Raw genomic sequence first — 14,443 nt, forward strand, 5'->3', positions numbered from 1 at the left:
ATTATTTGGAATAAATCTGAGCTGTAATTTATTGACTTTCGTCTACTACTTACATTAGAGTTTTCCGCTGTTAGATGAACCACCATGTTCCAGTAGGGAGACTGAATTAAGTAAGTTATTTTCATTTATATAGCACCTTTGAAATCACAAGGCTAACATCAAAATAAAACAAGGAATAAAAGCAAAATAAAGAGATGTAAAACATCAGTAATAATAAGTAAAAATAAGACAGAACCAATAAAATGTGACCTGAACACAATTTTAAAAAGATGAGTCATTAGTTCTAGACTTCAGGACCACTTTACAATTTGAGAACTCAGTGGGCTTGTACAAACAGGAGCCGACCAGAATCCCCGCCTCCTCCTTGTTCTTCCACAACCTGTGGCACCGCCTGTGGCCAACCTGGCTAACAGCTCCTCCTCCCAAGGCGTATCCCTGTCCGCTTTCCCTGGCAAGCTCCGCCCCATCCTTGGACTCTCAGCCCGTGAGCACTTCCGTGGGTTCTTGTCTTAGCGTCTGGCACCTTGTCAGTCAGCAGCAAAGCACAGGTGTCTGCAGCAAAATAGAGGGCACACCCAATCCTCACACTGCGACAAACTGTGACAAATCAGGTGTTTGGGGGCTGGAACTTATCCCAGCAGTCACAGGGCGAGAGGCAGTGTACACTGTTAACAGGCCACTAGTTTATCACAGGGCCACATATAGAACGACAAACACATTTACACACTCACTCATACATACAGTCAATTTAGAGTCACCAATTCTTCTAACCTGCATGTCTTTGAAAGTGGGAGGAAGCCAGAGCATACACACGGAACCCAAGTGAACATGCAAACTCCACCTAAAATTATTATTGTTTTTTTTGTTTTTATGAGTGCTTGCATCAACCCCTACAAGATGCCACCCAGGGTGGATGACCATATTGCCTATATCTATATTTGGGGAGGTGATGATCTAGTGGTTAAACATTGGGCTTCAGACCAGAGCATCCTTGGTTCCAAGCCAACCAGACCGGAGCATCACTAAATGCCTTTGGGCAATTTCTTTAATCTGCTAGTTGCTCTTGGTGTGTAGTGAGCAACTTGCATGGCAGCGCCCTGACATCGGTGTGTGTGTGTCTGTCTGAGTGGGTGAATGCAAGGTATAATTGTAAAGTGCTTTGAGCTTCCAGATGGAAAAGTGCTATATAATATGGTACAGTGCCCTGTATATGATATATACAGTATTGGAACAGTTGGTATTTCACACATTTTAATTTGTTTATGCCATTTCTAAAATCTAAAAAAAAAAATAAAATTCATGTCACAAATTAGGCAAGCTCAACTCCTGCGCATGCGCCACCTGTAGGGGCGGCAGGCCTGTGTAGCTCCGTGTTAGCGCTGAAAGAATGTTGTATTTATAGTGTTGATACAAGATGTGCATTATAACATACACACACGAGGAGCTCCTTCTACTACGGAGTAAACCAAGAGGAATCACTCACCTGATCCCTCGTGAGGTGAGAAAACCCTTCCATGGCTGCCGAGCCGGGGCTAAGCTGAAGTTTAGGCAATGGAGATTTAAACCTTTCCTACCATCGATCATCGTTTGGAATGTCAACTCAATTTCTAACAAAGGTGCAGAGCTGGAGGCACTCTTGAAAATGGACAGGATGTACCGTGAGTGTAACCTGTTCTTTTTGACTGAGACGTGGCTTACTGACATTATCCCCGACTCAGTTGTCAATATGCCCGGCTTCACTCTGGTGCGTGCGGACAGAGAAGTACATAAGTGTGGGAAAAAGAAAGGAGTGCAACTTGCGCTGCTTGTAAACAATAAGTGGTGCCACCGCGGACATATAACTGTGAAGGAGAAGATCTGTTCCCGGGAGGTGGAGGTGTTAGCAGGGAGTTTAAGACCTTATTATGTGCCACGAGAGTTTTCTCACATTGCCGCCATTACTGTTTACATTCCACCGCGTGCAGACCCATCCATAGCGTGTGACATCATTCATGACATGGTAGCAGGGATCTTTCAATCATGTGGACTTGAGCCCACTAATAGGATTCTTCACTCGGTATGTCAATTGTACCACAAGGTACAACAAAATGCTGGATCTCTGTTACATCAGTGTGAAGGACGCATACAATGCCATGGCCCTGCCCCCTCTGGGCAAGTCAGACCACAATTTAGTCCATCTAGTTTCATCCTACAGACCTTGTGTAATGAGATTGCCTGTAACAACCAGATCTCACAGGAGGTGGACCCAAGAGACCAGTGAAGCTCTGAGGAATTGTTTCCAGTCTACTGACTGGAACGCACTTCTGGTTACACAGGGTACTGATGACAACTTGGAGGGAGAGGTGGACTGTGTCACTGACTATATAAAATTCTGCACGGATGTGGTGGCCCCTGTTCAAACAGTGCAGTGTTTCCCAAACAACAAGCCCTGGATAACAAGCAGCATTAAACACCAACTAAATCTGAGAAAGGAGGCTTTAAAAACAAGGGACAGGGACCATATCAGGGCTGTACAACATGACCTCAAGAAGAGAATGAAGCAAGCTGAGAGGGATTATAAAAGGAGGTAGGAGAGCAAACTGAAAAACAACAACACGAGGGAGGTGTGGAGTGGTATGAGAGCCATTACTGGCTACAAAGCAAAGGAGAGTTGGCCACACAGTGACACCGGCCAGTGACATGGCCGAGGAGTTCAATCGCTTCTGCTACAGGTTTGACTCTGCTGCTGCCTCCTGCTCTGCCCCACCCAGCGGCGTCTCCACCTCTGCTGCCTCCTGCTCTGCTCCACCCAGCAGAGTCTCTTTACCTCTGCTGCTGTCACCTGCTATGCGCTCCACCCAGCGGCTATGCAAGGGGACCATACAGGGATTACTTCACCGTGGACGAGGTAAGGGCAGAGCTTCAAAAGGTGCATCCTAGTCAATCAGCTGGACCTGATGGCATTGTGCCGAGGGTCCTGAAGGACTGTGCTGTGAAGCTGGCAGTGCCACTGCAGGTGCTTTTCAACTGGAGCCTGCAGATGGGGCAGGTGCTGAGGCAGTGGAAGACCTTGTGCATTGTGCCAGTGCCCAAGGTCAGGAGGCCATCAGGGGTCAAAGACGGGGGGCCTGACGTCTGTAGTTATGAAGAGCCTTGAAAGGCTCCTCCTTCGTCTTCTTGGGCCACAACTACAGCCTGCACTAGACCCTTTACAGTTTGCCTATCGGGCGCATATGGGTGTGGAGGACGCCATACTGTTCATGCTGCACAGGGCACTCTCCTTTTTTGACGGTTTGGGGGGTATGTGCGGCTTATGTTCTTTGACTTATCAAGCGCATTTAACACCATCCATCCCTCTATTCAGAGGGATAAGCTTGAGAAGTTGGGTGTAGAGCAGGTATTTATCTCCTGGATCCACAGCTACTTGACAGAGAGGCCACAGTATGTCAGGCTGGGGCAGGCAGTCTCTGGAACTGCACAAACTAGCATTGGTGCTACCCAGGGAACAGTCCTCTCCCATTTTCTTTTTACACTGTATACATCTGACTTCATCTACAGGACTCCAACATATCATATTCAGAAATATTCTAATGACATGGCTGTGGTGGCCTGTGTGAGGGGAGGGGACGAGATGGAGTTTAGGGCAGTCATCAGGGAATTCACCAACTGGAGCAGATGCACTGGGCTGGTACTGAACACCAGCAAAACAAAGGAAATAATCGTTGACTTTAGCAGAAGGAAAGCACAGCACCTACTAGTCAATATAGACAATGTGGTCATTGAGGTGGTTCCCACGTACAAGTACCTCGGAGTCCATACTGACAATAGACTGGACTGGTCGGTGCAGGTAAATGCAACATATGAAAGGAGGCAAAGCAGACTGTTCTTCCTCAGAAGACTGAAATACTTTGTTTGTAACAATGTGCTTTTCCTTTTTATCAATCTGTTGTGGCCAGTGCTGTATTGTTTGCTGTTGTGTGCTGGGGGAACAGCATGTCTGTCAGTGATGGGGAGGGAGGCGGTCTCTGTGGGTGAACTGGTGGAGACCAGGATGAGGTGTATTATGAACTCTATTATTAACAAGAAATCTCATCCTCTACACGACACTGTGGTTGCTCAGAAAAGCAACCGTAGTGACAGACTCCTCTCCATGAGATGCAGGACTGAGAAGTATAGATCATTCGTCCTGGCAGCCATGAGATTGTTTAACACCTCTTGTTAATGTATTTTTACTTTTAATGTGTTTTTTACATTTGTCTTACTTATTGTTATTTTAGTGAATGGATGCATTGTGTATGTATGTGTGCATGCTCTCAGGCAGATGAATTTCCCCTAAAAGGGGATGAATGAAGCATCTATCTATCTATCTATCTATCAAAAGGGGATGAATGAAGCATCTATCTATCTATCTATCTATCTATCTATCTATCTATCTATCTATCTATCTATCTATCTATCTATCTATCTATCTATCTATCTATCTATCTATCTATCTATCTATCTATCTATCTATCTATCTATCTATCTATCTATCTATCTATCTATCTATCTATCTATCTATCTATCTATCTATCTATCTATCTATCTATAAAATGAAATGCCACCCCAATCCAATTTACCTCCACTTGTGAACAAGACACCAAGATACTTAAAGTCCTTCACTTGGGACAGCAACACTCCCCTGACCCAGAGAAGAGAACCCAGTGACTTCTGGCAGAGGACCATGGGCTCAGATTTGGAGGTGCTGATTCTAATCTCAGTCATTCACACTCTGCCTCAAACCTGCTCAGTGCACATTGCAGGTCGACTGATGACGCAAAAAGAACCACATCATCTGCAAAAAAAGCAGAGATGCAACTCTGAGGTCACCAAAGTGGACATGCTCTGGTCGCTAACTGCACCTTGAAATCCTGTCCATGGACATCGCAAACAGGATTGGTGACAAGGGAAAGCCCTGATAAAGTCCAACTCCTACTGGAAACAAGTCTGATGTAATGCGCAGAATGTGGACACGGCTCCTACTTTGATCATACAGAGACCGGATCACACATTGCTGTGAATCCGGTACCCCATGCTCCCGCAGCAACCCCCACAAGATACACAGAGGGACCTGGTCATATGTCTTAATCCACAAAACACGTGCAAACTGGTTGGTCATACTTTCAAGACCCCTCCAATATCCTTGCGAGGGCAAAGAGCTGGTCCACTGTTCCACAACCAGGACGAAACCTGCATTGTTCCTCCTGAATCTGAGGTTTGACTAACAGTCTAAGTCTCATGTCTTACTACCCAGCCACTGACTTTCCCAGGGAGGGTGAGAAGTGTGATTCCTCTATAATTGGAACACACTCTCCAGCCCCCTTTTTAAAAGATGGAGACAACCACCCCAGTTTGCCAATCCAGATGTACTGTTCCCATCTTCCATGCAACGTTGCATAAGTGTGTCAGCAATGAAAGTCCAACAACATCCAGAGACTTCTCCATCTCAGGACAAATCTCATCTGCTCCTGGCAGCTTGCCACCAAGGAGTTTTTTTCACTACCTCGGTGACTTCCGCGAGGGTGATGGATCCCGACCTCCCCCAAAAAAGCTCTACCACCATTTTACTAGCCCCGGTATCCCTCTTCTGAGCAAGGTGACTCATCGCTACTTTTGTCTGTCATACATGGCTATAAAGATTGCCCTTTGTCTGTCTCCTCACCTCAGACAAAACCACAATAATGATTCTAATGTGGCAATGATCTGGGAACCAGAAGGCAAAAGGAATATAGACAGTTAGGCTGGAGCTCATGGGATAAAGCATGGGTTGTGACAGCCAATAGGAAGAGGTGGAGGAACTGTGTGAAGGCCCTGTGTGTCACTAGGCACAAGAAGGATTGGTCTTGTCGCTTGTGTTAGTGTGTGATCTGACTGTGGTGACTCTCTCTGAGGTAGGAAGGACAGAACCCGGCCCTCAGCTAAGCTGGTTTTGAGACCATTATTGTAAAAGATTACATGTCACAGCTAATGAAGACTTTGGTTCCAAAACACATTTTCTTTATTCTAAGAAAAATCACTTTTTTTCTGGTTTGAAATGGTGATAGAAGTGCATGGAAAAATGTAAGAAGAAAATAAAGTTGAAAAAAATAAGTTCTTTACTGTTACTTCTACAAGTGGATTTACTCAGGTTATTAATCAACCTACAAGAATACATGTTAAGAATGATGGTGCCTGAATATCAACATGTATTGATCACATTTTTACCAATTCTCCTGAGCGGTGTAGTAAAGCAATTTCTGTTCCCATTGGCTGTAGTGATCATAACAATAATAATAATAATAATTAATTTATATAGCGCCAAATCACGACTAATCACCTCAAGACGCTTCACAAACATCATTTAAAAGCAGAATAAAATGAAATAAGATTGTTGTTGTCCATTCGGCTGCTCCCGTTTTGTGTTCTGGGTCACCACAGCAGATACAACCAGATCCGCATTGATATTTGGCGTACGTTTTACGCCGGATGCCCTTCCTGACGCAACTCCAGTGTTACCTGGAGAAACACACACAGCCATTGGTGTTCCAAAGAGGTCTCCCATCCAAGTACTAACCAGGTCCCACACTGCTTAGCTTCTGAGATCTGACAGGATCAGGCTTACACAGAGCAGACTGACAGCAATAAAATGAAATAAGATTAAACACAATAAAAAATTTAACCATAAAAAGGTAAAAGAGGTAAAATAAATATAGGAATAAAAAAAAGACACACAATCATAACCTGATCATAATTGTATTAGCCACAATGGTAGGTAGACCTGGACCAACAGTAATATTCAAGAGGTCATACAAAATGTTTAATAATGATAAATTTGTTGATGATGTGAAGACCATTTGTTGGGCTGAGGGAGCTCTGGACGGCCATTCGTTGCGGGGTCTGGGGAGCTCTGCCCCCCCAGACTCCCCGCCTTTTTAAGCATTTTTCTTTTTTGCCTCTCACATACTTGGAAAAGCTCCTCACCATCTAACCATGTCCTTTAGGTCCTTCAGACTTATTTCAGTAAAATGGTTCTTGAGCGCTTGCGCATGACTAAAACCTTTTAGCTTCTAGCCCCCTCCTTCCGCCTTTTTAAGAATTTTCCTTATTTTACCTTTCAGCTTCTGGAGGGGCTCTCCTCTCCAGACTCTCCACCTTTTTAAGCATTTCTCTTGTTTTGCTTTTCAGCTGAACCCCTAATTACAGCTCTTTTAACCCCCTGCCACTTTAAGCATTTTTTTTAGTGTAGATGTAAATTAATATTCAAAGTTTTCAGGTAGTCGACAGTAGGGCTCAACAATATGGCCAAATTATCGTATCTCAATATTGTCATATAAATTGTCATGTAAATGTCACTTATATACATGCTGTCCATATTCTTGAGCTACTTAGGTGGGTAGGGAGAGTTCCCATGGGATAAAAAAGCTTTTCAACCTACCATCCCTGGTTCTCAAGACCAGGCACCTAAGTGGCTCTACTCTCTCTCTCTCTCTCTCTCTCTTTAAGATATTTAGGTGTACATTAGTAAACACTAGTCGAGTTCCACCTTAGATTTGGAATGTATAATAGAAGATATACCTTACTGAATTTTCATATCAGTATGATATACGATATGACTATGATTTGACACAAAGTGCAGCAACAGTGAAAATTAAACATTCTTAAAGTAGACCTGCATTGAAATAAATGTGGTCAGATCTCAGAAAGAAATAGCTGATATGTATTTATAAGACCCTTATGAATGCAGTAAAGTAAATCTGCAAGCCCAAATTTGTAATTAAGCAGAGAAATCTTCATTTAAAAATGACAAATTTGCAACTAAAATTTGGCCCTCAGTGAAAACTGTTTGTACATCCGGGTCATTGCAGTGACGTCCGGCAGAAGACGGAGCGCTCCCGCCTTCAGTCCGATCCCGCATTGAAATTGATTTTATCTGTTAGTAATGTTACTGTTATACACATCCTGGTTTCAGCATCCAAAAGTAAGCTGCAATGAATGTGAGATACAGCTCTGCATGCTCAGATCAGCGGCGACATCGACAGCGGGTGACATTCTTCTCCGACGTCTCGCTCTCTGCCTCCGCTGCGGTTACTGAGTCTGTGAGCTCGATAAACGCCAAAGCGGGCCACTCACATCACCCCCGTGTCTGCTGTGCAGCCGGCACCACATCTCTGTCTACTGAATGGAGGTGCAGCCAACTTGGCACAAGTCCAGAGAATACGCTCGCTGTTTTGATACGGAGCGGCCGGTGTCACCTGTAGCTGCAAGGACAGACTTTCCGCAGTGCCGCACGTCTCGGTAATCGGAGCCGCAGAGCTCCGTGGCCGCTGAGAGAGGTTTATATCTTTTTAATGACTTGGATTCTTTGTGGGTCCCGCCTCCGTACCCTGCAACGGTAACACCGGAGGTGAAAGACAGTAGATTTTCAATGCGACACCACTCAATCAAACGGGCGTATGAAAAAGTCCCCCAAAATAATTTTCAAGCACAAATAAAAGGAATGTGTACTCACCAAACGTGCTGCAAGACAATATGAAGTTTTAAAAAAGTACATCCTTCCGTATAAGACAAGAAAAAGGTGCAGATGCAAACTGAGGTAAATCCACAAATTACAGTTGGCGCGCGCAATGCATGCTGGGAGAGGGTCTTTTCCCTGACGTCTCGGCAGCGTCCCGGATGTGGTGACAGTTTTGCGGAGGGCTAAATTTTAGCTGTAAATTTGTCATTTTTAAATGAAGATTTCTCCGTTGAATGACAGATCTGGGCTTGAAGATTTACTTTACTACATTCAGAAGGATCTTATGTGTAAATATAAGTCATTTTTTGGTCCAAAGATCTGACTGCATTTATTTCAATGAAGGTCTGGTTTAAACAAAACAGTAATAATACCACACTCATTTTGCACTCATCATAAGGTTAGGATACTGTGCCCTCAAAAAGTATGGAATACTTGGAATTTCACAATTTGTTTATGCCATTTTAAATAAAAGAAATACAAAAAAAAAAAAAGAAAAAAGAATTAAAAGAATTAAAATTTCTAAATTATCTTCCTCAAACTCAAACTGAAAGCAAATCTCTAAAACTTGATAAAACCTGTAAATAATAATCAGTTTTATTGCCAGTTTTCTTTAGACAAGTCAGGGGATGGAAACATGAACATTTCCAAGTCACTGAATATGTCTAATCAAATCTCGGCTTTCATCAGAAATGTACTTTCTGTCAAATTGTAGCTGAATTTTCAGGTCTTCTTTTTAAGAAAATCCTCCTCTACACCACTTCATCAGGAAACTGGATTTTATATTTTTAATTAATTTACACGTATATCAAGTTGTACAAATTTAAATGGTAAATGGACTGCATTTATATAGCGCTTTTCCATCTGCATCAGACGCTCAAAGCGCTTTACAATTATGCCTCACATTCACCCCGATGTCAGGGTGCTGCCATACAAGTTGCTCACTACACACTGGGAGCAATAGGGGATTAAAGGCCTTGCCCAAGGGCCCTTAGTGATTTTCCAGTCAGGCGGGGATTTGAACCCATGATCTTATGATTTGCTTTGAGTTTGAGTTAAGGAAGATAATTTGAGAAAAAAAATGTATTTGAAATGGAATAAACAAATTAAAATGTGTGAGGGCAACTGAGAAACACTAAGGAGCAGCATGTTACCTCTCATATATAGTGCAGCAGATAAGAGAATATTTACAGTGGAATCCTGCAAATGCTGATGCAAACATCAAACTTGGCAGAAATAATCCATAGACATTAACGCTTTAAAAAAAAAAAATGATTGGCCACATGAATTTCCAAGAGGCAGCCAGGTAGGGGTCAACTGAAGAATTACACAGGGGTCTAAATCAGGGGTGGGCAACTTGTTCCAGAAAGGGCCAAGAGGGTGCAGGTTTTCTTTGCAGCCACTGACTCCACCAGGTGATTTCACTGATTAATATCACTTTGAGCAGATGGAATCAGTTAATCAGTGAAATTGTATGAGGAGTTATGAGGTAAAAGCAGCAAGAAAGGTGACAAAGGTCAGTTTCAGTTTGTATAGGGGTCAAAAGTTAAAGTTTCTCCATAAATTTAGCTCCAGCTGTATTTGTGCTGAATTTGATGCTTGTATCACCATTTGAAGGATTGTTTCAATTATCTGCTCCACTAAAAAGTCAACAACAATAAGGCACCCGAATTAAAGGAGAAATGCTGCTTTTAACAACCTGGACCTCATTTCTGGCATAAAATATGGTCATTTACTCACCACTATAAGTTTGGTGTGATTAGAAGTCCATAGTTCAAACGACGTGTTCGGTTCAAATCTTTTTTCTTCTTCTACTAAGGTGGATTAGAACTTTTTGTGGTACACAGCACAAAGTACTGGACAGGAGGAACCTAGCAGTCAATGTGACTCACTGATTTGAAAATGCAGCTCTTTCAACCAGACGTGTGGTGCTGTGACATGTCAATCATCTATGTCCAATCACATTTCAGGAGAGTCCAGTCAATCCCCGGCCTCCGCTCTAGCTCCACCCATGCCAGGAAGTGTTTGACATTTGAACATTTTCTGTTTCACTGTGACTGATAAATTGGTACTTCCTTTTTGAATGTGAACCTGCCACTGAGTTCCTGCGAGATTCCATGGAATCTCGTCTGTCAATCCAGGAAGTGTTTGACATTTGATCATTTCCTGTTTTACTGTGGATTTGAAAATAATAATAATAATAATAATAATAATCAATAACAACAACAACAACAACAATAATAATAATAATAATAATAATAATAATAATAATAATTATATTATTATTATTATTATTATTATTATTATTATTATTATTATTATTATTATCAACTAGCTATGGTACCTATCATGCTATGGAGTGAAGGTACAGAATGTGTAGATACACTATGCAGCAGATATTACATTTTGAGGAAAAAAAAGAGATGTAATGGTATTTTCCATTGCTGATGGAAAATGATGATTTTTTGTGATTTATGGCATTTTAAAAATAAACTCTTCAAGGATGTGTTTGTTGACAGTGCGATGAGAGAATATTTTGATTGTCGACTGATTGCAAAGTAACCTGGGTATAATTTTAACCATGATTATGCTTGGTTATCACAGAGCCAATGACAATCCAGGTTACATCTGGTGAATCGGCTGAAGCAGATGCTCCTCAGCCACACACTACTTGTGTTAACATTGGACCAGTATGGGAGGATTCCTGTGAGGTTGTGGAAATGATTGATGTACATGTGAACATGTTCTGAGCTCAGGCAGTCATTAGTGGAGCAGCTGATGCTCTGAGTCACTGAGGGGTGCTCAAAACTTGACAATTTCATGGCAGACATTTCTGATATTTTTCAGGATATACAGTGCAGAATGAAATAATTGTGCTGTGGAAGTCAGAAATTCAGCTCCAGCAAAGCCACATCCATACATGAGTCTACAACTACTCCCGGACGGGATGCTCGTCCATCACATGTAATTCTCCCAGCCAAGACTAGTACTCATTAACAGGAGAACTTGGACAGCGGCAATTCAGATTTAAGGCCTAATGTACTAAAAAGTTGTGTATGTAAAAAACAAACAAACAAGCACCATAGCACCCACAAAAAGTGCATGCTGTTGGGCAAAACAGTACATATCATCCATTTAACACGTTTGCCTTCATGAATATCCAATCTGGGGTGTGTCTACCCAAGTGTGCAACAATGTGGGTGTTAGAGATGCAAATAGGTGATGTTTACGCATGCAACACGATTCATCAAGCCTAAAAGCAACACAACAACAACATGAAACTTCCATGATTAAATAAAGTTATATGTGACATATATGGTCTCTTTCTATGTAAGAAAAGTATAAGAAGAAAGTCCTGTCCACATTTGCTCAGCTGACAGCAGTCAGCGCCACAGTCTATGGTCAGAACCACGGACAGCTCTATGGACAGTATGGACAGCAGCGACACACACCTACATATAAAACATACACAAATGGTTCTCCTTTCATATCACTTCCTCTACAATGATGTGACAGTGAAGAGAATATATTAACACTGGTGTGAAATGTACCTCACTGCAGGAACACACAACTGAAGATCATCACTTTATCAGGCCTAATGAACTAATGTGAGCAGTGCAGAATGTGGACTTGTGCCAAACACAGCATACCTCCTGTGACAAACCATTTTCAAGGCACACACTGCAAAAACTGATATCTAAGAAAGTAAAATACTTGTTTAAAGAAAACTAAACTTATTTTTTGTCTAAATAGAAAAATAATCTTGTCAAGCATTTTTTACATAAGAAAAAAAATGTCTTATTTTGGGACAATGTATCTCACTTTCTCTTAAGTTTTTCCAGCTAATATGAAGCTGTACTTAACCAGTAACAAGAAAAGGCAATGGATTTCAAATCATTACAGCAAAGGAACAACAGTGTTTTCCCTATTTTAAGACAGAGGCAAATCTTAAAATAAGAATTCTAAGAAATAATATTGATTACAGTTGTTGTATTCACAGCTGTCTCTGAAAACATCACAAATATGACAATGCAGCTTAATATGACTGCTTTATTAATATTGCCCCTTAAGTAAACCGATGCAGAAGCCTCTCTCTTTACAAAAACAAATAAAAACAAGTGTCCATTTAAGAGTTACAGCAGTAATATCAAAAGTACAAAAGTGCAAGAACAACCTTAACATCAGCCTAATGAACCTTATTTAGTTGAATGCTACATGAAGTCAGCCAAGTCTCGTGAGACTACTTAGCCCATGGGCTAGTCCATGCCCCCACACACACCTTGACTTCTTTGGTATGTTATGTATATAGCTTACTGCATCAGAAAAATGATGTTAACATCAAACAAAATGTTAAAAAAATATTCATTTGAGCCGAATGAAATTGATGAGACCACACATTTATCATTTTAATATCTGAACAAATTATGGGGCATTTGAAAGGTGTTGTAGTCCATTAACTTTTGGTATTAAATAAATGTCAGTTGTGTCATTGGTTATGCAAATATAGGCCAAAACGTCACATGTAGGGCAGCATGGTGGGTTAGTGGTTAGCACTGTTGCCATATGGTATGGAAATAGAAGACTTAACAGTATTCCCTGAAAACTCCCTTCTGTCTGATCATTTCTTAATAACATTTACATTTACTCTGATGGACTACCCAGCAGTGGGGAATAAGTTTCATTACACTAGAAGTCTTTCAGAAAGCGCTGTAACTAGGTTTAAGGATATGATTCCTTCTTTATGTTCTCTAATGCCATATACCAACACAGTGCAGAGTAGCTACCTAAACTCTGTAAGTGAGATAGAGTATCTCGTCAATAGTTTTACATCCTCATTGAAGACAACTTTGGATGCTGTAGCTCCTCTAAAAAAGAGAGCTTTAAATCAGAGGTGCCTGACTCCGTGGTATAACTCACAAACTCGTAGCTTAAAGCAGATAACCCGTAAGTTGGAGAGGAAATGGCGTCTCACTAATTTAGAAGATCTTCACTTAGCCTGGAAAAAGAGTCTGTTGCTCCATAAAAAAGCCCTCCGTAAAGCTAGGACATCTTTCTACTCATCACTAATTGAAGAAAATAAGAACAACCCCAGGTTTCTTTTCAGCACTGTAGCCAGGCTGACAAAGAGTCAGAGCTCTATTGAGCTGAGTATTCCATTAACTTTAACTAGTAATGACTTCATGACTTTCTTTGCTAACAAAATTTTAACTATTAGAGAAAAAATTACTCATAACCATCGCAAAGACGTATCGTTATCTTTGGCTGCTTTCAGTGATGCCGGTATTTGGTTAGACTCTTTCTCTCCGATTGTTCTGTCTGAGTTATTTTCATTAGTTACTTCATCCAAACCATCAACATGTTTATTAGACCCCATTCCTACCAGGCTGCTCAAGGAAGCCCTACCATTATTTAATGCTTCGATCTTAAATATGATCAATCTATCTTTGTTAGTTGGCTATGTACCACAGGCTTTTAAGGTGGCAGTAATTAAACCATTACTTAAAAAGCCATCACTTGACCCAGCTATCTTAGCTAATTATAGGCCAATCTCCAACCTTCCTTTTCTCTCAAAAATTCTTGAAAGGGTAGTTGTAAAACAGCTAACTGATCATCTGCAGAGGAATGGTCTATTTGAAGAGTTTCAGTCAGGTTTTAGAATTCATCATAGTACAGAAACAGCATTAGTGAAGGTTACAAATGATCTTCTTATGGCCTCGGACAGTGGACTCATCTCTGTGCTTGTTCTGTTAGACCTCAGTGCTGCTTTTGATACTGTTGACCATAAAATTTTATTACAGAGATTAGAGCATGCCATAGGTATTAAAGGCACTGCACTGCGGTGGTTTGAATCATATTTGTCTAATAGATTACAATTTGTTCATGTAAATGGGGACTCTTCTTCACAGACTAAAGTTAATTATGGAGTTCCACAAG

Source organism: Thalassophryne amazonica, chromosome 12 (genome assembly GCF_902500255.1).
Source record: "Thalassophryne amazonica chromosome 12, fThaAma1.1, whole genome shotgun sequence".
NCBI lineage: Eukaryota > Metazoa > Chordata > Actinopteri > Batrachoidiformes > Batrachoididae > Thalassophryne > Thalassophryne amazonica.